General features: G+C 48.9%; 1 long non-coding RNA gene across 1 annotated transcript; it reads right to left on the minus strand.

The window, feature by feature from the left end:
• Nucleotides 1–718: 718 nt before the first annotated feature.
• LOC132360368 (uncharacterized) lies at nucleotides 719–22,228 on the minus strand. The gene is made up of 3 exons (XR_009501081.1): nucleotides 22,087–22,228; nucleotides 2,466–2,559; nucleotides 719–1,235 (listed from the first exon to the last, which is right to left on the minus strand). It is a non-coding gene; the product is annotated as an uncharacterized LOC132360368 (long non-coding RNA).
• Nucleotides 22,229–27,403: the final 5,175 nt, after the last annotated feature.

A 27,403-nucleotide genomic window follows, 5' to 3' on the forward strand; every position in this document is an offset into this window, starting at 1 on the left:
GGGAGGCCTTGGGGAAAACCAGCAGCAGAGAGCTCGATGAACAGACAAACAGAGGAGAGGACAGAGGGAGCAGGCATTTGCAGGTGGGGACCTGGGGTTAAATGCTAGCCCTGCCACTCACCAGCTTCAGGCAAGTATCTGCAGTTCTGCGAGCCTCCTTTGCCTCATGTGTACATGGGCACAGTGAAGCAACAGGGGCTGGGACATCTCTGCCGGGTTATTGGGGGTTTACGTGTTCCTGGGGGTGCCTGGCACAGTATATATGAGTTGACTCTGAGGCTTGGCGTCATGTGTGGCAGGCTGCTGAGCACTGAGCAGGGGCTGTGAGCCCTGATTGTCCATGGAGTCCTGGACTGGCCTTGGACAAATGCCTTCCACTTGCAGGGCCTTGGTTCCCCCGTGTGCATAGTGGGGAGGGGTAGGTGTGAATGGCCTGCAAGTGCCCTTCTAGCTCTGGACCTAAGCTCCAGATGGCCACAGGTTCTGGCCAGCAAGGCCTGAATTGGGAATCTCCTCTGAGGCTTTGCCCTCTTCAACAAGGCTAAGCTGGCAGAGGCTTCCAGGGCCAAGGTGAAGGGCCTCAGCCTCCACTAACGCTTGATCCTGAAGCCAGTGGCCACACAGAAGCATCTCTCCTCCAGGAGGGGGCGCAGGGCTGCCCAGTGGCCAGATGCTGGGCTAACTGGAGCAAGACCCTTGCAGGGCCATGTCTGGGCAGCATGATGAGTCCCGTGGGCCTGGTCTCAGGGCCCTGCTTCATCCTCTTTGCTCCCACGTCCACAGGCAGGAGAACCAGGGAGACACACTGGTTTCTACATCCTTACCAGGCCATGTTCCAGAAACTCAGGGCAGTCATGCTGGAGAAATGTGATGGGAATAAGGAAAGAAACCAGGCTGGTATGGTCCGCAGGGCCTGTGGGATCAGAGGGCATGTCCACAGAGAACACAGATGGGTAGACCAAGGCTCAGAGGCAGAACTTACTTGGGGTTGCATGGAAGCTGGTGGCAGGGTCAGACCTGAAACCAACACTGTATCTTTTTTCTGCTACTTACTCTCTTCTAGAACAGACCATATAGCTGCTATTTCAAAATATAATTGTTTTCATCCTCTGATGAAACTCTCTCGCAGGACAACCCTTCTGAAATTGAAAGCCAAGGCACCTGTCCCCCGGTGTCGGCCAGCTGCTGGGATAAACATCCTGTTTCTTCAACCATTTTGTTCCCCGCTAGGGTTGCTAGATTTAGGGGAAAAAAATATATTGCTTAATGAATACAGGACACTCAGTTAAATTTAAATTTCAGAGAAACAACGAATAATTTTTTAGTATAAGTACATCCTATGCAATGTTGAGGACAAGCTTATACTAAAAATTATTCATTGTTTCTCTGAGATTCAAATTTAACTGGGTGTCTTGTATTTTATCTCGTAACCCTACCTACCCACCCCCGACCCCATCCTGGCCGACCTTCTCTGGGGAGTTCTGGCGAAGGTTCAAGAACAGCAAGGGTCTCGATTTGGTTCAGGGTGGCTTTAAGGGGCGGGCCCTAACCACTCCACCGCCCTGCCTCCGCCCTTGCTGGCTGGTAGGCTCCCCTCCCTTAGGCCTGCAGGTGTTTTCTGTTGGAGGAGGAGGGAAGGGATCTCCGATCTCCGTAGCAATCTTGTTTATTGTCTCTGTGCTCCTTCAGGCTCCAGGCCTGCGCCTGCCCTCTTGACTCCCTGCTCGTGCTATTCATTACTGCCATTCAGTCACTTTGCCTTTGTTGCTGGGCACCTAGAACACAATTTATTCTTCTCTTCCCCCCCAGAGTGGGAGTTCTGGGAAGGGCGCCAAGGATTTGAGAAGGGCCGCTGAAAGACGGAGTTTGCCCTGCCCCACCTGCCTCGCGATGGCTGGCCTCACACCTGTGCGATGGGTGTGCCCTGCTCCATGCCACATGGGTGGCTCCCAGACTCTCGCAGAAGTTCTCTGCTGAAGAAGGAGGTGACCTAAAATCCCAGCCTTGTCCCCCATGGGCGTGTGGTCCAGGCCCACTCTATGCGATCAGAAAGCTCAGTCAGCACCTCCATCCACTTCAGGGCTACAGAGGAGACAGGTGAGCCCCTTCCTCCTCCTCCTGCCCCCTGCCGCTCTGTAAGGACAGAGGCCAACCGGGCACACACATCACACACAGCTCCCTCTCCCAAACTCCTCCCTCGGCTGTGCCTGGTCCTGTGTTCCCATGAGGCTGACTGAACGCAGCAGAATTTGTGTGACAGTGATTTATCAGAAAGCTCTCAAGGAGAAAAGCACAGCAGAGGAATGGGGAAGTGGGACAGGTAAGCAAAGAGAAAGAAGCCAAGCAAGAATATAGATTCAAGGGAAGCTGCGCAGAGGGTGACTTTGGCCCAATCCCATGCGGAGCTTCTGGGGGCACCTCAGAGCTGTCCCAATCAGGGGCAAAGAGAGCTGGGGTATTGATACCTCTGCACCGCCAGTCCTTGGAGGACATAAATTTCCAGGCACTTCCTGTTCTGGGTGGTTACAGGCAGAGTGGTTCTGACAGCCTGGGGCAGTCCTGCAACAGAGAGAGGGTGTGAAGGCCCAGGGGTGGTCAAAGGCAGGGGAAATGTGACAGAGAATTTGAGGGGGTCATGCCGCGTATAGGGGGTGTAAGTCAGTAGAGGAGGGGCAGGTCGAGGAGAGCTTGCTTTTGGATGGGCCACCCAAAGCACGCCTCTGAGTATGTTTCCCTCAGAAAAAAGCTTCCCTAAAATCTTGAGTAACATTCAGCACTCCCGCCCCACCCCTGGAATTCTTCATTTCCAAAGCTATTACTCCAATAACAATAAGCCCATTGTGCACACTTCCTGACTAATCCCCTCCGTGTGGCCCAGAGGACAGAGGGGCAGGTCCAAGGACTGAAGGCCCCTCTCAGGCCAAGAATTAAGGCCGAGCCGGCTGGCTAGGTCAGGTGTGGGAGAGACCCCGGCTCCCAGGCCAGGCGCTGCCGCCCCACCCCCTCTAACTCAGTTGGCTTCCAGATTCTGCTCCATCACAGCCAAGGCCTGCTTCTGGTGGGAGCTGCTGAAAGCTAAGGACCTGCCCGGTGCTCCCTGAGCAGACACTGTGCACAAGATCCCGAGCTAGGCCCTTACATTCCTCATTTCATCTTCCCTCATGCCCAGTCCCGCAACGTAGCTACTAGCGTCCACTGTGCAGATAAGGAAGCTGAAGCTCACAGAGAGTCAGTGGCTGATCCGAACGTACAGGGCTGCTGAGTGATGATGTCACCTGCTGGACCCCTCAGCTGGGCATGAGTCTGCATTTCCAAGGTCCTATCTCCAGGAGTTCACACTAAAGTCAGTAAGAGGTGGAGTCTCCAAGCTAGGGCTGGATGGGCCACGCCTCGTATGTGCCTTGGCACCAGCAAAGCAGGGCACACCCCAAATGAGAAGTTTTGGAGAAATGATCCATTTTAAAAAATCATCGTAGAGTCATAGTGGAAAAGCTCAGACCATTGTAGGACTTCCTTTCTCTTATTTTGTGATTTAGGACTAGCTTTATTTTAATTTGTAATTTGTAAGCGGGGGCATTTTATACTTTTCCAGGCTTAGGTCCCCTAAATAGAGGTCTTCATCTGACCCTGCCCAGGCCCGCCTTACAGGTCCTTCAGGGAGATTCTTCCTGGACTCTATGGCCCTTTTGTTAACTTAGCAAAGATGAACTGTGTACCTTCTGTCTGCCACGCAGGGGATACAGTTGTTTCTACTTCCCTACCTACTCTTGGGGACAACTACACACACTGACGTGCTTTGTAAACTGTAAAGTGCTGTGCACTCACTTCCAAGTTCCATAGATCTCCTTCCTCTCTGCCCTCCAACAGGAAGCCACTCCATGACCAGACAGGATCACGCCTACTCTGAACACACTTGGCACGCTGGCTGGGCCTCCTGTGGCTACTGACACCCTCTGCTGAATGTGACAGCAGTTACTCAAGCTCTCCGGGTAAGAATCAGTCTGCTTGCCCAGCACCCAGGCCCACATACATGGCAGCCACTCAGGAAATGTTGGTTCCAGTTTTCTGAACTGAATTGACCTCAGTCGCTATAGAGCCACAGGGGGTCATATTTTTCTAAGAGAGGGGAGGGGGGGCACTCCCTGACTGGATTCCAATTGGCTTCTTACCACCTTGCTTCTTTCTTGAGTGTGTGTCCCATACCTGCTCCCACCCCCCACTTCCCACCTGGTTCCCATGCTCCCCTTTCTGGCCACTAACCAGTCTCCTTTCTGGTAAGACATGGTTTCTCCAGCTTCCCCTTCCTGCCTGATACCCCACTCCCCTGTATCACCCACAGGGGGAAAGGACATGAGCTTTGGAGTCTGGCAGAACAGGTTCAAATCTAGGCCCCTTCACTTACTATCTGGGCAAGTCAAACAAGTAGTTCCCCTCCCTAAATCTCAGTTTTCCTATCTGTAAAATGGGAGAATGGGTTGTTGGGATTATTAGAACAGAATAATACATGGAAGTTGCCTGGCACATAATTAAAGTTTAAAGTATCTTTCCCCTTAACAAAATCTTGTTACTTCCTTCCTTTCTTCTATTTGTTCTACTAATGCTTATTAAGCACTTGCTTTCTACTAGAGACAGTGTAAGGAAGACAGAGTACCTACCCTTAAGAACTCTAGAAGGGGAGAGAGAAAAATGAACAGAACTACATGCTCTGGAATAGAGAGGAGGGTCCTTAGCCAGCTCTGAAAGTCTTCCTGGGGACATGAGGCCTGGGGAGTCGTGAACAGCCAGGAACCTCCAGGTGAGGACAGGCTGAGAGCCAGGAGGAGCTTTCCAAGTCAGCTAATGAAGCTCAAGTTTCAGGACATCTTCCAAGATCCTGTATCAATTCTGTTCATAATTTTGTACTATTTATCTTTCAGAGCCCCCCAAATTATATAAGGTTCAGGCCCAGGTAAATGTACCCCAGTCATCTGTTGGAAAGCCTGACCCGCCTTTCTGGGGATCCTCTGCCAGATTTTCCATCCCCCTCACCGCTTCCAGCACCCTCGGGGTGCTTGCTCCCTCAGCCCTAGTCCCTGGCAGGGCACCTCTGGGTGCACAGGGCAGGGCTTCTGCTTCCTGCCTGGGTGGGGATCTGTGACATCCAATGGACTGTGAGATCCCTTAGGATGGGAGCTCTTCCCATTGCCCCCCGAAGGCCCTGCACGTGGCAGGTCTCAGTGAGCTCTCATGCCTACGGCCTCCCTGGGCTGAGAGACAGGCTGGGCACGGGTCGGCCTGGCTGCCAAGGATGGCTGAAACCTAGTGGTGGGCCTGAGCAGGGCTTCTTTTGGACAGACATGCCCACCCCACCCCAGGTCCCTGTGTTAGTGGAGAGGCTGGAATACGATGGCAGGCAAAACCTTTCATATTCTGGTGGCTGGAATGACTGGGAAACCTTTAAACAATTTGGACCTCTAACGTGTAGCTTAAATGCATGGGTTGGGGGGAAGGTAGGGAGGAGGTGGCGCTCAGCTAAGAGCTTCTGTATCAGTTATGAATCTCTTCCAGTTTCCAGCCTGACCTCCTGGGATCAGCCTGCCCAGGTTCCCCTGGCTGTCTGGGGAGGCCCAAGGCCCCAGCAACGTGCCTGACCCTGCCAGGTCCAGGGGCTCTGGGTGGGGTTCAGGTGCTGAGTGGGCCCAGGGCAGCATCGCCACCTCCAGCAGCTGCCGGCATTCATCCAGCCTTACAAGTGCAGAGCCAGAGCAGACTGGGTCGTTATGGTTTGATGGGCATCCCTGCACCAGGGGCCAGCCCCGGAGCCTCCCAGGAACACTGAAGCAGGGGTGAAGTCACAGCCCTGGGGGCCATTAAAGGCCAGTCCCTGAGCTTTCAGCTAATTACATAGGGCAGAAATGCACAGAAGCTGTCCACCCACTCTTCAAAGCCCAACACAGTCCTTCCTTCCTGAATAATTGAATAATTCACTAAAAAAGACATTAGGACCCCTACCCCTTTCCTAATACTTGTTGAAGGCAGCAGGGCGGGGTTGGGGTGAAGCAAGGAGATGGCCAAGTGAAGTGGCAGCCATTGGGGTCAGGAGATTGACTACATACAGAGGGACTGAGCAATAAGTAAATATATCGAGGGTGGTGGGAGCCAGATTTCTTGCTGTTGGAGAAGGAAGTTGCAAATATGCAAAGGGGAGAAGCTAGAATGAATCCTGCGGTGGTGGATTGGAAATAGAGTTATTGATATGACTTATGGTTTTCAATATATGGATATAGAAATAAATATAAGTACACACACATGTTCTCTAGCTCTGACCACGGACAGAGCCCAGGAACAGCAGCTCCCCCCCCCCACCCACCCCCGCACAGGAGCAATGTGCAAACCTGGAACCCAGATCTGCTTCTAAATGCCATTCTCCACTAAAAGAAACCAGGGCTCCTTGGAGAAATGGCTGCTTCCAGGGGTGAGGCAGGGTATGTAGTAGAACATCTGAAACATCTTATGGTTTCAGTTGGAAAGTACTCAAAGAATCATGGGGACGTGTCAAAAGGAAACAAGATAATATCCAGAATATATAAAGAATTCCTACACTCAACAACAAAAAAACAAACAAGCCAATTAAAATATAGGCAAAGAACCTGAATAGACATTACACCAAAGAAGATATACAAATGGACAACAGGTACATGAAAAGATGCTCGATGTCACTAATCATTAGAGAAATGCAAATCGAAACCACAATGAGATACCACCTCACCAGGATTAAGATGGCTACTATCAAAAAACCAAAAATAGCAAGTATTGGCAAGGATGTAAAGAAACTGAAACATTTTTTGACTCTTGGTGTAGCTGCTATGAAACACAGTATGGTGGTTCCTCAAAAAATTGAAAATAGAATTACCATATGATCCAGAAATCTCACTTCTGGGTATATACTCAAAAGCATTGAAAGCAGGGGACTCAAAGAAATATTTGTACACTCACGTTCACAGCAACATTATTCACAATAGCCAAAAGGTGAAAGCAACTCAAGTGTCCCATTGATGAATGAATGGATAAACAAAATGTGGTCATACATATGGTGGGATATTATTAGGCCTTAAAAAGGAAGGAAATTCTGACATACGCTACAACATGGATGAACCTGGAATACATTATGCTAAGTAAAATAAGCCAGTCACAAAAGGACAAATACTATATCGTTTCACTTCTAAGAAGTGCCTAGAATAGGCACAGTCATAGAAATAGAGAGAATGGTGGTTGCCAGGGGCTGGGAGTATAATGAGTGCAGAGTTTCAATTTTGTAAGATGAAAAGAGTTCTGGAGGGACTTCCCTGGTGGCACAGTGGTTAAGAATCCACAAAAAACAAACTAATTAATTAATTAATTAATTAAATCAATAATCAAGCAAATAATCAAGAGAATATCCCAGAGCTGAAGAACCGAAAAATGCCCTCACTTAAACATGTCATTGTGAAATTTCCAAAACCCAAGAACAAAGGGAAGATTCTAAAAAAAAAAAAAAAAGAATCCACCTGTCAATGCAGGGGACACGGGTTCGAGCCCTGGTCTGGGAAGATCCCACATGCTGCGGAGCAACTAAGCCCGTGCACCACAACTACTGAGCCTGCACTCTAGTGCCCATGAGCCACAACTACTGAGCCCACGTGCCACAACTACTGATGCCCACGCACCTAGAGCCCGTGCTTGGCAACAAGAGAAGCCACCACAATGGGAAGCCCAAGCACCACAATAAAGAGTAGCCCTCTCTGGCTGCAACTAGAGAAAGCCCGCGTGCGGCAACGAAGACCCAACGCAGCCAAAAATAAATAAATAAATGAATAAACAAAATGAAAAATAAATAAAGTATAAAAAAAAACCTCCTCCTTACGTGGGCTTGGGTCTCCCTGAAAAAAGGAAAGAGTTCTGGAGATGATTAGTGGTAATAGTGCTACAACAACGCAAGTGTCCTTAATACAAATGAACTGTACACTAAAATATGTAAATGATACATTTTATTTTATGTGTATTTTACCACAATTTAAAAAAAATTTTTAAAAGGACACAAAAATCAACTTGAAGGGCTCCCAATTCCCAGATCTGGGACAATTTGAGCATCAAAATAAATAATGAAAGCATTCATCAGTCTGTATTCACATAAATAAATAAATCAGTAAACAAATGGGGAGAAGAGAAACCTCCTCCTTAGAGTAGAATGCCAACTAATAAATGTAGAAGGAATAATGGAATTAGAAAAACCACATCTTGCAACCATTGTAGAAATATTTGATTCGGGCAAGACTCATCAATGGATGCTAAAACTATTGGGTGAAATTATCATGAGGAACAGGATATTTACATAATCTCAAACTCTCTTCCCACAAAATATTTATTTGTTGTTCTTATTAATTAATTTAACAGTGGAGAAGCCTGGCAGACTCCATCTTAACCAAGTGTTAAAAGTTAATATCCCCAGTAATGGGACAAATTGACCAGGTGCAAACTGTTAAGATACAGTGGGAAGAACACAGCATCACTTCAGTGATATTCCTGCCAAAGATGAATAGTATCAGGTAAACTCAAATTGAGAGACATTCTACAAAGTAACGAGACTGTAATCTTCACAAGTGTCAAAGTCATGAAAGTAAAGATTGAGGGACTGTCTCAGACTGAAGGAGACGAAAGATGCTTGACAACTAAACACAACATGTGATTGTGGACAGGACCCTTTTAATATAAAGGACAGTATTGGGATAATTGGTGAAATTGGAATTGGGTCTATAGATTAGATGGTAGTAATATAGCATCCTGACTTCACTGGTTGTAATGTGGTTTTGTGAGACAAATAAGTTCCCTTCCTTCCTTCCTTCCTTTTTCTTTCTTTTTTTTCTTTCTTGCTGTCATCTTCCTTCCTTCCCTCCACCCTCCCTCCCTCCCTCCCTCCCCTTTTCTTTCTTTCTTTCTTCCTCTCTTTCTTTTTACCAATGCATCTACTCTGTGACCCACTCCAGGAGACATACTCAACAGAAGTAAGTGCTATGTCTACCAAAAGTCATGTAGAACAATATTTAAGTAGCTTTCTTGTAATAGACCCTCATTAGAAACCACTTGTATTAGTCTAATCAGGGTGCCGTAACAGAATACCATGGACTGTGTGGCTTTAACAACAGAAATGTATTTTCTCACAGTTCTGGAGGCTGGAAGTCCAAGATCAAGGTACCAGTGGGGTTGGTTTCTGATGAGACCTCTCTCCTTAGCTTGCAGATGGCTACCTTCTTGCTGTGTCCTCACATGGCCTTTCCTTTGTACACCAGCACTTCCATGTCTCTCTCTCTTCATATAAGGACACCAGTCCTATTGGATTAGGGCCCCATCCTTGTGATCTCATTTAACCTTAATGACCTCCTTAAAGGTCCAATTTCCAAATATCATTGGTGGTTAGGGCTTCAATCCATGAATTTTGGCAGGACAAAATTCAGCCCATAACACTACCCAAATGCCTATTAATAGTGGAAGGCATAAATAGTGGTATATTTTTATACAGTGGAATACTACACAACAATGAGAATGAACTACTAATACACACAATAACATGGATGAATTTCACAGGCATAACGTTGAGCAAACAATCCAGACACAAAAGGACACATACTATATGATTTCATCTATATGAAGGTCAAGAACAGGCAAAGCTAACCTATAGCGAAGTTGGTTTAATAATGGGGGTGGTAGATGTTGCCTGAAAGGAACATGAAGGAGACTTCTGGGGTGCTGAAATGTTCTATGCCTCAGTCTGAGTAGTGGTTACATGGCTATTTACATGTGTAAAAATCAGTCAAGCTGAAACCATAGAAGCAACCCAAGTGCCCAGTGACTGATGAATGAATAAGCAAACCATATTTACACATATGGCAGAATTTTCTTCAACCTTAAAAAGGAAAGAAATTCTGCAATATGCTACAACATGGATGAAACTTGAGGACATTATGCTAAGTGAAGAAAGCCAGTCTCAAAAGGACAAGTACTTTATGATTCCACTTATATGAGGTACCTAGAGGAGTCAAATTCATAGAGATGGAAAGTAGATGCTGGTTGCCAGGGGCTGGGAGGACAGGGAAATGGGGAGTTATTGTTTAATGGGTACAGAGTTTCAGTTATACATGATGAAAGAGTTATGGAGGTGGATGGTAGTGATGGTTATACAGCATTATGAATGTATTTAATACCACTGAACTGTATGCTTAAAATGGTTAATATAGTACATTTTATGTAAAGTATTTTATCACAATGAAAAAATTGGAGAAGAAAATCAATCAGGCTGTAACATAAGATGTGTACAGTTTACTGTATAAAGATCATGTCTCCTGTTTTAAAAAAATGAAAAAATATGGAGGGTAATGAGCTGAAATATGGTGAGAATGTATGGTATGGAGAGAAAATAGGGGAGGGCGTGGGAAGAGGCTGGAAGGGAGACAGGCCTTGGTTCTAGGCCCTTGTAGAGTATGGATTTTTTTCCTTATAAGGAGTTTGGGTTTTTCCCCAAGAAAAAGAGGAAGCCATCAAAAAGGTCTAAGCAGGAAGTGACACGATCATGTTGCATTTTAAAGACCTTTTTGGCTGCAGAGGGCTCAGCAGATTTGAGGGGCAGGAGTGGAGGCAGGAAGACCAGTCACAAGGCTCCTGTGGTCCCAGCCAGGGATGACGGTGGCTTGGCTCAGGCAGGGGGCAGGTTTGCAGAACCGTCAGGGTTGTTGATGAATCGTTAGTAGGATGAGGGAGAGACAGGAGTCCCAGAGATGCCCAGGCCTTTGCCTTCGGTGACTGGATGGGTTGTGATTCATCGTTTAGGACTGGGAATACTGGAGGGGAAGAGGTTTGGGGCACAGGGGAAGAGGACGTGAGCTCAGTCATGATGTGTTGAGTTTGAGGTACCCATGGAACATCCAGGAGGCAGTGGGAAATAAAGCTTTGGAGAACACAGAGAGAACTGGCTTAAATGCCTACTCTAGGGGCAGGTGCACAAATGAGGAAAGCAGCCATGAGTAGAATAGAGAGTGGTGGAGACTGCAGCAAAATGGGGAGGTCATATCTTTTGTGAAGGTGGCAGCTGTTAGCCAAAGCTCATGTAGAATAAAGGTCCGGCAGTGCAGCCCAAGTGTTCAAGAAAAGGTGGGATTCAGGATTTTGAAATCTGCAGATTAAAACAATATTTTTAATTGAAATATACATACAGAAAAGTACATGAACTCTAAGTGTACAGCTTGAAAAATTATCATGAAGTGAACTCACTCATAGAAATCTGCTGATTTTCAAATGTTAAGCAACCAATTTAAACACTTAAAGATACTGCAGGTGAAACAGAACATATCTGCATGAACCTGGGGCCACCATTTCAGAAAATGAGGTGGAGGTTTCAGAAGGAACATGTATCTAGGCTGTGGTGTCAGGGTTGTGGAAGAAACAGAGAAACCGAAAGTGGAGAGCAAGAGGAGAGAGAGCTGGGGTGGAGTTCTGGGGAATGCCAGATCCCATTTAAACGTGTGGGGAAGAGAGGAAGCTCCAGGGCCTTTGGATTCCAGTGAGGTGACTGGCTGTGGCTTGGAGATCTGTGGCTGGGCCATCCAGGGAGGCTTCAGAGAAGCGGTGGAAAAGCCTAAAGGGTCATGGTCACTTAGGAACCCCTAGACACTGGGGCAGAGTGTGAACGCTGCTTAGGAAAACAGATTAGAGAAACTGATGGTGCTCTGATTTCATTTTCTCTTTTGATGAAAAATAGATGACTTTTACATGGTTGCAGAACAAACAGAAGCTAGAGTATGGACACAACGGCATCGTCCATGCTGTGAACTTTTCCCAGCTCGTTCACGCACCATCCCCCAATTCATGACTCATCGTGGGTCCAACACCCAGCTCCTTCCCCAAAGTCACTCACCATCCAGTGAGGGAGACAGACAAGAAAACAAACAACACTGTGACCTCGGAGGGATGGGGAGGGGCGGGTGCTGTCGGAGCCACAGGGAGGGCACGGATCTCTATCTGAGGCTTTACGAGGAGGTGAGGGCCAGGCTGAACATCAGACAGTGTCTGCCAGGGGAAGAAGAGGAACGGGGTGGGGGCATCCCAGGAAAAGGGGACAGCATGAGCAAAGGCTCAGAGGTGAGAAAGAGCTTGGTTGTGTGGGAAAACGCAAAGGTCTAGCAAAGGTTGCATGTGAGGATCAGAGTAGAGGGAACTAAGGTGGGGCGTTGGGTGCGTCACTGCTGTGGGACTAGCGGGGCCAAGGCCGTCTCCCCGCAGCCCCTCCAGAAGGGCCACCTCATCTTCCGGCCTCTCTTAGTCCCTTCTCCTTTCCTTCACTCAAGCCAGTCTTTGTTCCGGAATTCTCTTCCCCACCGTCATCCTTTACCTCAGTTCTAGAAAACCTCATGTTCCTTGAGGGCCTGGCCCAGGCCACTTAGCTATCTGAATTCCCCACAAGGGGCCTGTATCCTTCCTATTACCTTGCCAACCCCGTCACTGCAAAGCTAATCACTACTCACCTCGAGCCTCTATTGCTAAGGTTCTAACCCTGTGGAGTGTCCGTCTTTCCCTGAGACCCCGGCACATCCAGACCTAGTTTCTCATACTTTGATGTTCCCAGTGCCCAGCAAAGTGCTAGGCCCACAGCAGACATTTAGTGAGTGCTTGTTGAAGAAATTGCCAGTGAATCCAACCCTTTGCATGAAATGACACCCAGTGTCTGCTACTTGGAGATAGTCATGAGAATATTGTTTCACAAACTGGCAGTTGGAGGAATTATTTGGCAGCATTTTTGTTTGTTTGTTTGTTTGTTTTTTGTTTTTTTCACACACACACACTGTATTTTATTTTTACAAGAGATAAATAGACTGACACCAAGCATTGTAAATGGATGACCACAACAAAAGCAACAATGATTGCAATTACCAAACACGAAACACACTCATACTATGTCATAATATGGCAGCATTTTTTAAAAGCACAAAATACTGCAGAATGTGTTCCCTTAGTGGGAGGACTCCAGAGGCATCAAGAAAACTGTGTCTAATTTGAACACAATTTCCCTCTTCGTGTTGGTGTCTTCTTTTGTACTTTAAAAAGACCACGACCCTGCACCTTCAGGCAGGCACACCCAGTTGGGGAGATCGCCAGGGCAGCTCTATGGGGAAGAGCATTTGGAGGCCTTCAGGACTGCACCTCAAGGACCAAGTGGGCACTAGGCCCAGACTTCCCTTCTCATTAAACTCCTGGAGACATGTCACACACACCTGCCTGGGGCATCATAACAGGGTCAGGCTTTGTGGACAGATTCACTATGTGGATAATTTAGCCTGCCCAGACCTCAGTTTCTTTATCTGTAAAATGGGACTAATCCCCTTCTAATAGAGTTGTTACAAATGGTAAGTGAGATATTGAACGTAGAACATTTAGCATACAGTCTGACACTGGTGAATGTTTAACAAATACTTCCTTCACCCCCATCCCTACACCCACCCTCAGAAACACATGGTCTGGACTTGGCCTCTGGAATCAGAGCTTTCTAAGGATCATAGGCTGAGCAGCTTATCACATCAAGGTTTGAACTGGCATCCAGAGTTTTTACTTTAGCAGGGCCTCTTGGACCTGGAAAAGTCTTTGGGTCCCTAAGGAAGGGAGTTCAAATGGTGGAAGCAGGTTGGGGAGACTCTGTGGGCCCAGGGCCTTCCACAGGTGAGCATCTGTGATCATCTCTGATTATATCACCCCATACTAACCCCTCTCAAAAGGACCAGTGGCTCCCTGGCCATTACCCATGGGATAAAATCCCACATCAGCCAGGCTTTCAAGGTCCTTGGTGATCTAACCCCTGTCTGCCCTCATCATTCATCCCATGAACATGCCCAGGTCCCCAGCTCTGTGTCTGTGCTAAGGCTGTAAACTTGGCCTGGAACATCTTCCCTCACTGTCAGCATAACCCCATTACCCATCAGCCTTCTAGTTAGAGGCCATCTGGGCGTCTCCTGGAACACACTTTATAGTTGTTTGTGTTATAGTTGTTTGTGTCTGTGTTTCAGCTTCCCCTCAAGGTCCTGGGCATCGGGAACCGTCGAGAGGACACACTTCAGAGCCCCGCCCAGGGCCTGCGCAGTGCCACACTCAACGCCTCCTTTGAGAGGATGAGGGGCTGGGCTTCCAAATCTAAGCCTTACCCAGATCTGAATAATACAGGTGTGCTGAGGGATGGAAATGTAGGAATACACTCCTGCTGTGGGCTCTCTGAGGGGATTTGGGAGTCCTGCTTGAGGATGCTCTGCTTTCTTCACTGACACACAGGCACATGGAAGCTGCTTGCATGTCTCTTTGGCCATTCTAAGTACACAAAGAGAGTTTATCTGTCTCTCATCTGCTAAAATGCTCTGATGAACTCCTCTAGCACTGCACAAAAGAGCACTAGCGCAGCAGTTTGCAAAGTGCCCCAGAGATGCTGCAGGCAGTCCCCAGGTCTCCAGCTGTTTGTCTGGAAACCAACCTCAGATCACAGGCAATAGAGAAAGCCAAAGGCAAATGGGTGCTCTCCTGGGTCCATCGTTGCTCTTTCTGGTCTAGGTGCAGCCTCATAGACAAGAAAGATGGAGGTGATCAGGGAAATCTTTCTGGTGGAGGAAACCATAAGATACCATTGAAGGAAGAAAAAGATCCAGGACAGAAGCAGAGATAAGATTGGCATGTGGGTGAGTGTATCCCTGTCTTATGTATAGCCGGTGCCCATGAAGCAGGGAGCCAGACTTGGACAAAAGAGGCCTGGGGACTCTGCCATTTCTGATGTCAGTATGTGTCTACTGCAAAAGCAGGCCAAGGGCCATTATTCCCATTGTACAGATGAGAAAACTGAGGCTTAGATAGGTCAAGATCACACAACTCAGCCAATCAAGGTTGGCAGAACCAGGTCTTCTGATTCCAAGGCCAGAGCCCCTTCATTACACCAGGCTGCTTCTCACTGGGGGCCAGTTTGGTGGTGATAAAGGGAAAAAGTGCTCTTGGTCCGGTGTTTGTGAGTGTGATATTGTGATTTATAATAAGAAAGGTATATTTCATCTTTGTCCTGTTCCTGGCACAGAGTTCTCCAATCCTTGGAATTTCCTAACTGATGAGAGGAATAAAGATGTCTTTTGTTACGTTATTGAAGGGACTTTTGGAAAGCCCCTAGATCACCTAAGGATGGGGGCTGGTCACCAGAGGAACCAACCATGTGTAATTAGAGGGTTGGAACTTTCAGTCCCAACTACCCACTCCCTTCACCCCCTCCCATCCCCAACCTCCAGGGAGAAGAGAGAGGCCTCAGATTAGGTTCAATCACCAATGGCTAATGATTTAATCAATCGTGCTTATGTCATGAAATCTCCATAAAAAAAACCCAAAAGGACTGGGTTTGGAGAGCTTCTGTGTGGTGGACATGTGGAGGTGTGGGGTGAGTGACACTCAGAGAACATGCAAGTTCTATGCCCTCCCCCGTACCTTACCCTTCCCATCTCTTCCATCTGGCTGTTCCTGAGTTATATCTTTTTATAATAAACCAGTACTCTAGTAAGTAAATGTTTTTTGAATTCTGTGAGCTGCTCTAGAAAATTAATCGAACCCAAGGAAGGGGCATTGGAACCTCCTCCAGTCTATAGCCGGTAGGTCAGAAGCACTGAACTTGTGACTGGCGCCTGAAGTGGGTGGCAGGGAGCAGTCTTGTAGGACTGAGCCCCTGTGGGGATTTGATGCTATCTCCAGGTAGATAGTGTCAGAACTGAGTTGGATTGTGGGACACACAGCTGGTGTCACAGAATTTCTTGGTGTGGGGAAGAAAACCCACAGGTTAGAATTGGGAGCAGAATTGAAATGAGCAATTGGAACAGTTACATATGACTGGTAGGAATGTAAATTTGTATAGTAACACTTCACAAAAGTGTTTAACAGCATCTGCTAAAGCTGAACATATGCATACCTGATAACCCAGCAACTCTATCCCTATGGACCAAACACATTCTAGGTACTAGAATGTTCATAGTAGCACTAGCCATAAAGCAAAAACAAACAAACAAAAAAAAACCCCTGGAAATCCCCAACTGCCCATAAACAATATAATGGATAAAAATATTGTAATATATTTATACAATGGAATACTAAATAGCAATATGAATGAACAAACTACAACTGCACACAACCAGGTGGATAAATGTCCCAAACATAATGCTGAGCAAAAGAAGCAGACACCAAAGAGTGAATATTATATGAACCTATTTATACAACATTCAAACCAGGCAAAACTAATCAAGTGAACCCCCCACCCACTGTAACCAGCCCCCTGGAAATCCCTAGCTTCTAACACCATTTTCTGTGTGTATGTTATTCTTCAATAAACATGCAACCTTTTAAATAATGTGGACAATCTCCATAAACTGATATAGAGTGATTCCAGAATGTGTTGTTAAGTGAAAAAAATCAAAGTGCAAAAATATACCTATAGCACGTAACTTTTTGTGGAAGAAAGAAAGGGAAATAAGAAAATTTATATGATTAATTTTGGAAAAAGAAGCACAGGAAAGGTAAACTAATGAGATCAGTTACCCACAGAGGTTGGGTGGGAATGGGGTGGAAGGGATATGAGTACTGTTCTCAGTATAACTTCTTTGAATAGAATTGACTTTTGGAACCATGTTAAAGCTTTACATACTCAAATAATAAAATAATAACAATAATAAAAGATGGGGGGAAATCCCTAAAATGAAATACAAACACAAACAAACCTAACTGTATTTCAAATGAATAATATACTGAAAGAGAAAAAAGAGTACTCTAACAGGACATCCCTGGTGGCGCAATGGTTAAGAATCCACCTGCTGGGCTTCCCTAGTAGCACAGTGGTTAAGAACCTGCCTGCCAATGCAGGGGCACGGGTTCGAGCCTTGGTCCGGGAAGATGCCACATGCCGCGGAGCAACTAAGCCCGTGCACCACAACTACTGAGCCCGCGTGCCACAACTACTGAAGCCCGTGCACCTAGAGCCCATGCTCCGCAACAAGAGAAGCCACAGCAATGAGAAGCCCGCGCATCGCAATGAAAAGTAGCCCCCGCTCGCCGCAACTAGAGAAAGCCCGCACACAGCAATGAAGACCCAAAGCAGCCAAAAAATAAGTAAAATTGAATAAAAAGAGTACCCTAAGGAAGTTTTGAACACAATATTTTGGCTATATGCACCCAGTCGAAGGAGAGGGCTGCAAAAACATCAGACTCAAGCTAGCAGATTTGTTTTCCACTGTGGTATGGGTTAGCAGTTCTGAAACGACTTCCTTTGTGTCCTAGGCTTGAACAAATGAGTAGATATGATGAAAGTCATGGATCTAGGTTTCTCGCTGTTGGAGAAGTGAGTTACAAATATGGCAACAGGGAAGACGAGAATGGACCTCTAGGTATTGGACAGGAATTGGAGGTAACAATATGAGCTCACGAGTTTATAAATAGATATTAAAATAGATATGGTTATGGATATTCTACCTGCCAGACCATTCTCTGCTAAAATAAACGAGTGCTCCTTGGCAAATGGCTGATTCCTAGGCAAGTACATGATGTGTCTGAAAGTGAGGAAATACTCAGAGAATAATGGGGAAATGTCAAAAGGACACAGGGGCCAGTTTGAAGGGGCTTCCACCAGCCAAATCTGGGACAATTTAAGCATCAAAATAAATAGTGATAGGAATGAATTATGACCCACTGAATAAAATAAGAATCCATGAGTTCATACAAATATAATATAATGAATATAAATAAATACATGGGGGAAAGAAAAAGCTCTTCCTTAGATTAGAATTTGAACTAATAAATAAAGAGGAAATTATGGGGTTAGAAAAAATCACATTTGGCCACCATCATAGTAATAATTGATTCAGGCAAGAATTATCAATGGATGCTAAAATTAGTGGATGAAAATTTTGATAAACAGGGTATTCATATAGTCTTCAGGTGACTCCCTCCAAAATACTTGTTAAATGCAAATGGAAAAGCAGTAACTTTATAGCAGTAGACCCTACCTTAACCGGTGACCCAAGTTAGTATCACTAGAAATAGGACAAAGAGACATCAGGTACCTCCGGATATGATTTGCCAAGAAGAACATAATGTCACTTCTGTGATAATCCTGCCAAAAATCACTAACCTGAATCTAATCATGAGGAAACACCAGACAAACCCAAAGTGAAGAATATTCATTAAAATAAACAGCCTGTACTTTTCGGAAATGTCAAGCTCATGAAAGACAAAGAAAGGCTGAGGAATTATCTCAAATCAAATGAGACTAAAAGACACGACAACTAAATGCAACTTGTGATCTTGGATCCAATCCTGGACCAGAAAAAAAATTTTTTTTAATAAAGGATATTATTGGGACAATTAGTAAAATTTGAGTAAGAAGGTCTATAGATTAGATAATATTTTATTAATGTTAATATCCCAATTTTGATAACAGAGGCAAGAAAATATCCTTGTTCTTGGGAAATATGCACTGAAATATTGGGGGGTAATATTCATAGCAGGCTTATTCATAATAACCCAAAACTAGGAACAACCCAAATGCCCATCAACAATGGGTAAACTGTGGTACATTGATACAATGAAATAGTACTCAGTCATAAAAAGGAATGAATTGCTGATACATGCAACTACATGATGAATCACAAAACGATTAAGCAGGCTACTCTCAAATGGCTCAGAGGGCTTTCCTGGTGGTGCAGTGGTTAAGAATCCGCCTGCAAATGCAGGGGACACTGGTTCGAGCCCTGGTCCGGGAAGATCCCACATGCCGTGGAGCAACTAAGTCCGTGCAGCACAACTACTGAGCCTGCACTCTAGAGCCCACGAGCCACAACTACTGAGCCTGCACTCTAGAGCTCGCTAGCCACAGCTACTGAAGCCTGTGCACCTAGAGCCCGTGCTCTGCAACAAGAGAAGCCACCACAGTGAGAGGTACCCATGTGGAGTCTCCGTATTCCTGAATCTGCAAGGCTCCCCGGAGGCCTGGGTGTTGGGGGCAAGGTGGGCAAAGGGAAGTGAAGGGTGTGTGTGCTGGAGAGAGGGAGCCTGCAGATGCGTGCAGAGATGGACCTGCTGGTCCTCATGGGAGCGAGCCTCTCTCTGGATCAGTGGAATAAGCCAATTTGTGCCCCCACCGCCTTCCCCCCAGGAAGGATTCAGTGGGCTTTGTGTAAAGGGATTAAGGCTTTAGCCTGCTCAGCAGGGAGAAGGGCTCTTGGCTCCAAGTTCTGTGGCTGTGTGGCCATGCTTCCCTGTGACCATGTGGCCATGAGGGCTGCTGTAGGCCCTGACTCCAGGGCAGCAGGAGCTGCAGATGGAACTAGGAGCTGCTGCCGACAGCCTTCCTAGGGAGGTGGGTCTGTGCACCATGCATCTGTGTCCTCTGAAGGTCTCAAGAAGGAGCCCTTTGGGGGTGGGGTGTGGAGATGGGCAGAAAGACATGCCCTGGAAAGATCCGAGCCCAGGTAGGAGTGATGGTGGGGTCTGCAAGAACTCCTTCTCTGTGTCTGCTGGGCCTGGGCTGGGTGCTGAAGCAGATACCTTTTGTGTAGGTTCAGATCTGAACTCGGAGTTAGAAAGCCAGAGTCTGAACCTTGGGCTTCACTCGCCAGCTCTGTGAAACAGGTGAGTCTGGTGTTCCCTGTGGTCAAGTGGGAATGACTCTCCTCCATGACAGGATGGCCCAGGAATGAGAAAACTGTCCTCCTGAGGGACTTTTGTTGGGACTGTGACACTCTGAAGCCTGTGGTGGTATGTCCCTTGGAGGCCTGGGGATGACCAAGGCAGTGTCAGGTGGCATGGGGGTGGCAGAGGTGGGGACAGGACTGGGGGCTCTGCCTCTGCTTGGGAAGAAAGCTGCCCGCACACCCTCTGCTCACCCACCCCCTCATCCCCAGGGAACAAGTCCTGCATGTCAGCTGGCTCCCTGCCCCCCTTCACTTCCTTCTCCACTTGACAGAAGCCCCAAGCCAGAGGCCAGGCCAGGCCCTGGGAGAAAAGCTGGGGGGCGAGGGAGGAGAGGATGGGGACAAACCGGTCCACTCCCCACTGCTCTCCCCACCATCCAGCCTGGCCTGCACTTGCCGGGGCCTGCCTGAGTTTCCTCAAGACCTTGGGCTCAGAACCTCGAAGCCAGGACTCGGAGCCCAACTCCATCTCTGTGTGGCTGGCCTGGGAACGCCTCCGTCTCCTCATCTATAAAACGGTATGTGGAGGAGGAGGCCTAGATTAAATGCCCACACAGAGCCCTCCTGATATAGAGTCCCTCAGGCAGCCCTCTCTCTTCTCCCTTCTTAGCTGACCACCCTGTGCCATGTTCTAGGATCAAGTTCTGAGCACTTGGCAAGGACTTCAGAAAGCAGCTGGAGTGCTGCACCCAGCGTTCAGATGGGGACAGTGAGGCCCGGGGAGGCATGGGGCTTACCCCATCCAGTGAGTCAGCACCAGGCTGACTCCATCTCCTGGTACCCGGCCTGTTCTCTCTGCCCCCGGCTCTTAGTGGGAAGCAGAGCACTTTCCTGGTCTGAGCAGCGGGGCAGGGAGGCAGCTGGCTCCTCCCTCAGGGCCCCAGGCTAGTCCAGACAGGCTCAGCAGGAATCTGCTCTGGTCATAGCTGCCTTCCATTGGGCTGCCTCAGGCTGGGCCCAGGGCCTCGAGGTCCTGGGGACATTGCTTTCTGTTTATTTTCTGCCTGGCTTCTGCACACATTGTGGTTTCCACTTGGAAGGGCTGCAGTGGGAACTGTGGGCCCTGCTCTGGGGGCTGGGCTGCATCTGTGGGAAAGTTTGGGTTCTGCTGATGGCTTGCAGCTGCTGCCAAGACCCTAGTCCCTGAATTCCCACGCCGTGGGCCGTGGCCTCAGCTCCTCCGCCCGCTGCCTCTACCTGGGCCAGTTTAGAGTGAGTGGATGGCCAGATCCTCCACGTGTGAGCCAGAGGGATTTTCTAGTCCATACTCCCCACCTTCTATTTCGCAGATGGGGGAACTGGGGGCAGAGATGGGCAGGAACCTGTCCAAGGCCCATCCTAGCCCATGGCAGAGCTGGGGCTGGAACAGGGCTGCCTGATTCCCAGGTCAGAGAGCTGTCCATGGGGCCTGAAATCCCCTCATCACTTTGGGCTTCGCTGGCGTGGAGTGGACGCCTGAAGGATGCTGAAGCCCTGAGTTTCCCATGACTTCTCCCTGGAAGGGGCCTGGCCCTCCTTCCCCACTGTGCCCTGGCCACAGCCCAGACTCTGGGCAGAAGGGAAGTTGGGAGGGGGCCGCCCCTGCTCTTGTTCTCCCTGGGGTTCCTGAGAACCTGACCCACTGCTGAGAGGGCTGTGCTCAGGCCTGGGAACCAACCCTTGCATTTGAATTCCAACTCCCCTCTCCCCTGCCCCCTGGCTGAGCAACTCTAGGCAAATCGTCCCAGCCCCCTGCGCCTCAGTTTCCTTGTGTGTAAAGTGGACCTGTGACAATCGCCACCTTACAGAGGCTAACAACGGGAGTAGAAGTACCACCGAGCTGTAAAGTGCTCGGAGCACGCATGGGAGTTGAGGCCATCAGCCAAGGACCTGCTCAAAGCAGCAGCTGGGAAAGGCCAAGGTCCTGTCTTGCCTAGACAGGCCTGCAGCGGGGCCCCGGGAGCGTGGTGAAGGTGCTAAGCTCTATCTAGGGAATGTGGGTAGGGAGCAGGGTGGCCTGGTGGGCGGCCCCACTTTGCAAGGGCCAGCAGCCAGCACCGGCTGGCTGGCTAGCGAGGTGCTCTCTGTAGAGGTAGCTGATAATTGAGCCATCTCTCAGGGAGCCGACCCCGATTTCTATTAATCTGCAGGACAAAGGAAGCAGAGCTGTCCTGCTGAGGAGACTGTGAGAAGGAGATGAGATGAAAGGGAAGTCGTTTATCTTCCCCGGCTCTCCTGCTTGGGGGATTTTCCTGGCGTGTGACAGAGGAAGAGGAAGCCGACACCAGAGCCTAGGAGGAATAGGGCTCCGTGGCTGCATCCCTAGTACGGCTTTGCCCCTCGTCCCCCAGCCACCTACCTCTTTAATCCGTTTCATGCCTCTTCACTGCTGTTTTGTTGTTTGTTTGCTTTTAATACTTTCCCTCAGCTCAGGCCCCCCGGGGCCTCCTTGACAAATGAGAAACTCCCAGAGTCCCAGTCGCAGCAGCCCCTGGGCTTGCAGCTCCTGGAACTGGCTGGGCTGTTCCCCAGGAGGGGACGCGGCTTCAAGGTCAGGCTGACGCTGGCTGACCTTGAAAGCTTCCCCTGCCTCCCCTGACGTGCCTCTGCTCTCCAAGCTCAGTGAGCTCCGTCACATTAAAAAGCTGTTAAAAGCGCCCATCTGCTTCGCTGCCTCCACGGCTCTGCGATCAGTGGTCAGAGGGCAGCCTCAGTTCGGGGATGAGCCTCTGCAAGGGTCTGCCCTGGGGACCCGGCCTGCAGGGCCGCCTGGTAGCTTCCCATTCACCCACTTTCACTCAAGGGAGGGCAGTGGGAAGAGGACAAAATAGTCAGGGTGAGGACGTTGTGCACTGTACATTATATGTATGTGAAAGGCGCCCCCTGGAGTTGTGCTGTGACCGGGGTTAACATGTACCCTATGCCAGGCATTAGCCTACGTGCTTTAAGTAGATGAATTCATTTATCATTACAGCAACCTGGTGAAGTAAGGCTATTATTAATCCCATTTTGCAGCTGGGAAAATGAGGCACAGAGAGGTTAAGTAACTTACTCAAGGCCACACAGCTGGTAAAGTGACCAGGCTGGGATGGGAACCCAGGAATTTTGGCTCCAGAACTTGCTGCAGCATCTGATGCTGCCTGGGCTGCTCCAGGCAGGGGACAATGCTATACTTTTCCCTGACAGCCTCACAGCAATCTTGAGCGAAGTATAACCATGATCGTATTGCAAATAAAAGTCCTGGGGCTCAGGAACATTAAGACACTTCTCCAGCGTCACACAGCTAGTAAGCAGATGAGGAGACACTCAACCCCAGAACTCATTGGCTTCAACCTCACCTGCAGGGGGTTTTGATGTCCACCTTCCCACTCTGCACGTGGTGTATTGCCTGGGCTGCAGGTAGCAACCTCCTCTGGGCTGTGACTACCCTGTCTGGATTACTAAGGTAGCCTGAGCTGGGCCTCAGAACCCCGGGGCTTTCGCCTTGAGTTGCTGTGTGGCCACAGACAAGCCCTTCCCTCACTGGGCCTGCGTTTCCTCAGGCGAGGGGTCTGGAGCTGCTGAATTAGATAGGTCAGATAATCAGAAGGCCTGGGGGGTGGTATGGGGAGTGTGCACAGAGGGGTGTGCTGGGCTTTGGGCCCTTCATTAAATTCCAAACAAACCTAGCTGCATGGTGGGCTTCATGGGCCTCCAGAGCCTTTTGTCTGCCTGCTCATGGTTTTTAGTACTCCTGCAGGGCCTGGTAACAGCAAAGCCCTCAAAGACTAGCAGCCAGACCCTCCCAGGCTGAGGAAGCCTCTGCGGGGGGCACTGACCTTCCTGTGCCACCCCAGCCTGACCCGGCCTCCCTGGGCACACATCACAAGCAGAGCTGGGGGAAGGGAAGGGATGAGAGGGGTCCGCGGGGGGAGATGAGAGATCATGCCCCACACCCAGCTCTGCTAGATGACCCCACTCCCATTCTGGTCCCAGCTGGCTGCCACATGTGGCTGTGATGAGCCCACAACTCCATCATTTGTGGGATCTTCAGATTAACCCACAAAGGCCCACCTTCCAATGACAATTTTAAGGCCAAAGCCAAATGATCTGTCCCTCTCTCTCCATCACCTTCCCCACCTCCTCACCTCCCGCTCTTCCCCTGCTCACTCTGCTCCAGCCACACTGGCCGCCCTGCTGTCCTCAAGCACACCAGGCCCACCGCCACCTCAGGGCCTTTGCCCTGGTGACCACTCCGCTGCCGTGCCCCTCCCCCGTGGTCCTCATGGTTGGCTCACTTCTTCAGCTGCTTCAAGTCTGCTCTTGATTTTCACCTTCTCACCAAGGCCTGCCTTGACCACTTGACTTCAAACTGCCTCCTCCCAGCCATCCCCATCCTCCTGACCCTTGCTCTGTTGCATTTCACAGATTTATCCCCTTCTGACACTTTGTAATTGACTTTATATTGTTTCTTCTTTCTCCTCCATTAAAATATAAGCTCCAGGAAGGCAGGGACTTTTGTTCGTCTTGATCAACATCAAATCCCTCCCCAGCACTTCGAACAGTACCTAAACACGGTGTAGGTGCTTAATAAATACCTGTGGAACAAATGAATGGACGAATGGGTGGATTTCAGTACATCCCAAAGCAGAGTAACCATATGTCTGTTTGTTTAGGGACCAGGGAATGAAGTCTTGGAACACTTAGGTTGGAGCCTCACCTCTGCCCTGTCTGCTGTGTGACCTTGAGCAGGTGCCTCGACTCAGGGAGCCTCAACTTACTAACTGCCCTGGCCCCTCACAGGACTGCACCTTCGAAGAGATGCCTTCTAGGAAGGGCTTGGCAGCTGGCACACCCATAGGACCGCCCGGCTGCTCTCTGCCCCCATGCAGTCCCCACATACTGGCTGTGTGGCATCAATGCTGGACAGATCACCTGACCTTTCTGAGGCTCACTTTCTCCACCTCTAAAACGGAGGATGATGAAGATTGAGGCCCCGTGAGCAGGTGGCACTGAGCCTGGGACTTGGTGAGCACTCTGCAAAAGTTCGCTCTATTCAGGTGTTGCCAGGTCAATGGGATGGAATGGCCTTCACCACTCAGTGTCGGGCCATCAGACTGTCCTAGTGAAGGAGGGGGGCCACCAGAGTAGAGGACAGCGGAGCTGGCAGGGACTTTGGAGGTCAGTGGGTGGCTGCTGACCTCAGAGAGGAATAGGAGCTTGTCCAAGGCTGTGCAGACTCAGACTCGGCCCTTCCCTGAGCACCTGCTGTAGGTTTCACCTCACAGTTCCCTGGGTGTCAGGCAGCCCTCGCCGTCCTGTCCAAAGCCTGCCAAGGGTCAGGATACGCGAACTTTCAGGTGTGTGTGCATCCTCTTCCTACATCTTCTTCCCATCAGGTGAGGGTGTGTGGGGGGGGGGGTAAGAGGCAGACCCTGGGTGGAGAACTAAGCCCCTGGTTCTGAAGAGTCTTGGGTTCTAGAAACCCTCTGATGAAACCCTCTGACCTTCTCCTCAAAGAGAAGCACATATCCACATTCAGAGGCTGGAACCACTGTCCCCTAGGACCCTTTCAACGAGTTAGTCATCATCTGGTGGCGCTGCCCCTGTGGTAGGGCTGGGCTTGATCCCTGTTACTTGATTCCATCTGTCCATGCCAACCAGCTGCTTTGTCAGATCTCTAGCACCAGCATCCCATCTGAAACAAGGATGATCACTGCCATGGTATTGGCCAGGGGTCCATTTTCAGCGGCTGGGCCTTGGAGGGCAGCACATAGCACCCTGGACATGCACGATCAGGTTAGGATGGGGGATATGGAGCAGATGGTGAGAGTTGTCCTCAGCCCTGCCTCTCTTGGGACCCTCTTGGGGCTCAGGCATGGGGGCCACTGAGAAAGACCCAGGTTGGCGTGGTTGGGATGACAAGACAGGAAGGGAGAAGCAGAAACAGTGCAGTCTAAGAGAATATTCTTTAGGTCTGGTCCTTGAAAGGAAGGCGGGAAAAGGACCACTTACCCATTTCACAGGTAAAGACATTGAGGCTCAAAGTAGCCACAGAGCATGCAGATCAAGGAAATGAAAACCAGGATTTGAATCTGCTCTGACTGCCTCCAGGGTTCATGTCTTGTCCCAATGGATGGAACATCCTCAGCAATTTAACTTGACTTTGAGCAGCTCCTATCCACAGAATCCTGTGTCAGACAACTTGGGAGGACACAGATCCGTGGGGAGCATAGAACCCACTGGAAGCATCCAGGGCCATAATAATAATAATAATAACAACAACAACCAAGGAATAATAATAGCTAACATTTTGGGAGCACTTACTAAGGGCCAGCATTATGCCAAAACAAATTTTCATGAATTATCTCATTTAAGCTTTCAAGTACTTTGAGGTATAAGTAGCAGTATGTCCATTATTCTTGTTTGCTTTTGGGATCCAGAAATGTGTACTCATTTTTGAGACTAGAAGCTCAGCGAGGTTAGGTGGTTTGCCCTCAACAAAGGTGATATCTTGCTAAGGCTCCGTCTCTCACTACCTGGGCATTGTCTGGGCCTGAGTCAACCTGGGCAGGTGTCACCTAGACCTGGCTCAAGTTGGCTGGGGCAGGATGAGTAGATGATACGTTGTAGTAGGCATCACTCCTGGATTGTTCTAGAAGAATTGTATTCCTTGTGCCCTCTCCAGGCCTCATGTTCCCCACCTTTGTATCCTCTGACCTCTAATGTCCTTGAGTCTGTGATCTGAGCCATTCTCCCATTCCAGATGTTTGAGGCTGAGTGAAAGGTTAGGTCTCTGCAAGAGCAAAGAATGACTTGATAGAGGAGAGAAGGGCTGCCAGGGCAGAGGGGGATGGCATAGGCAAGAGCAAATGAGGAAAATACCCAGGTGGCAACACAGCCTTCCAAAGGTGAGGCCCTGTGCTCAGAGGGTTTTGGGGGAGAAGGGCCAGACTTCCTCCCAGCCCTACCCTCAACAAACCCCAGGCAGCCTTACCACCCCTGTCCCCCCAAAAAGGCTAGTATAATGTCAAATCTACCAAGACAGCAAAGAAAACAATGATAGGAGAAGAGGGGCCAGTGTTCAGCCACATCACTCCTCTTTCTGGACCTCAGTTTCCCCTTTGTGAAGAGAGGGAGCTGGCCCTTCAGTCATTTGGGGGATATTCAGGCCAGGCTGGCTCTGAATCTGGAGAGGTCAAGGTAGTCCCTCCCGTTCCCTGCCCCAGGTCTGTGATTGTTGGTGTCTCCTCCCTTCCCCTCCCCTCCCCTCCCCTCCCACTCTTTCACAGCTCCCAGCGTGCTGTGCAGTTATTAGTTTAGGTTCATTTAGAATCGGCTTAGCCACCCTACACCCCTGGAACCTGGAAGCTTAAAGCACAAGATGTCTGGCAAATGGAAATTCAATTGCTTTAATATAGAGACTATTTTGCTGCAGTCGAACTGGAGCCTCTTATTAAGAATCTGATGGAATTTCTAAACAGAGAGAGAGGCCCCAAGGAGGGGGCATCGCCCATCACACACCAACATTGCTCTTGACATATTTATGGCTCCAATAAAATCTCCCATCTGGTATATTTTAAAATAAAATTGAAAATTTATCACTTTCCCTGAGTCGGTTTGTCATTCTCCCCAGGAGGAGATAGCCAGCCTGAGATTACCGGCAGCGGTGGCGGTGGCAGCAGCTGGTGGCAGGC

The sequence above is a fragment of the Balaenoptera ricei genome, chromosome 2 (genome assembly GCF_028023285.1).
Source record: "Balaenoptera ricei isolate mBalRic1 chromosome 2, mBalRic1.hap2, whole genome shotgun sequence".
Taxonomy (NCBI): Eukaryota; Metazoa; Chordata; class Mammalia; order Artiodactyla; family Balaenopteridae; genus Balaenoptera; species Balaenoptera ricei.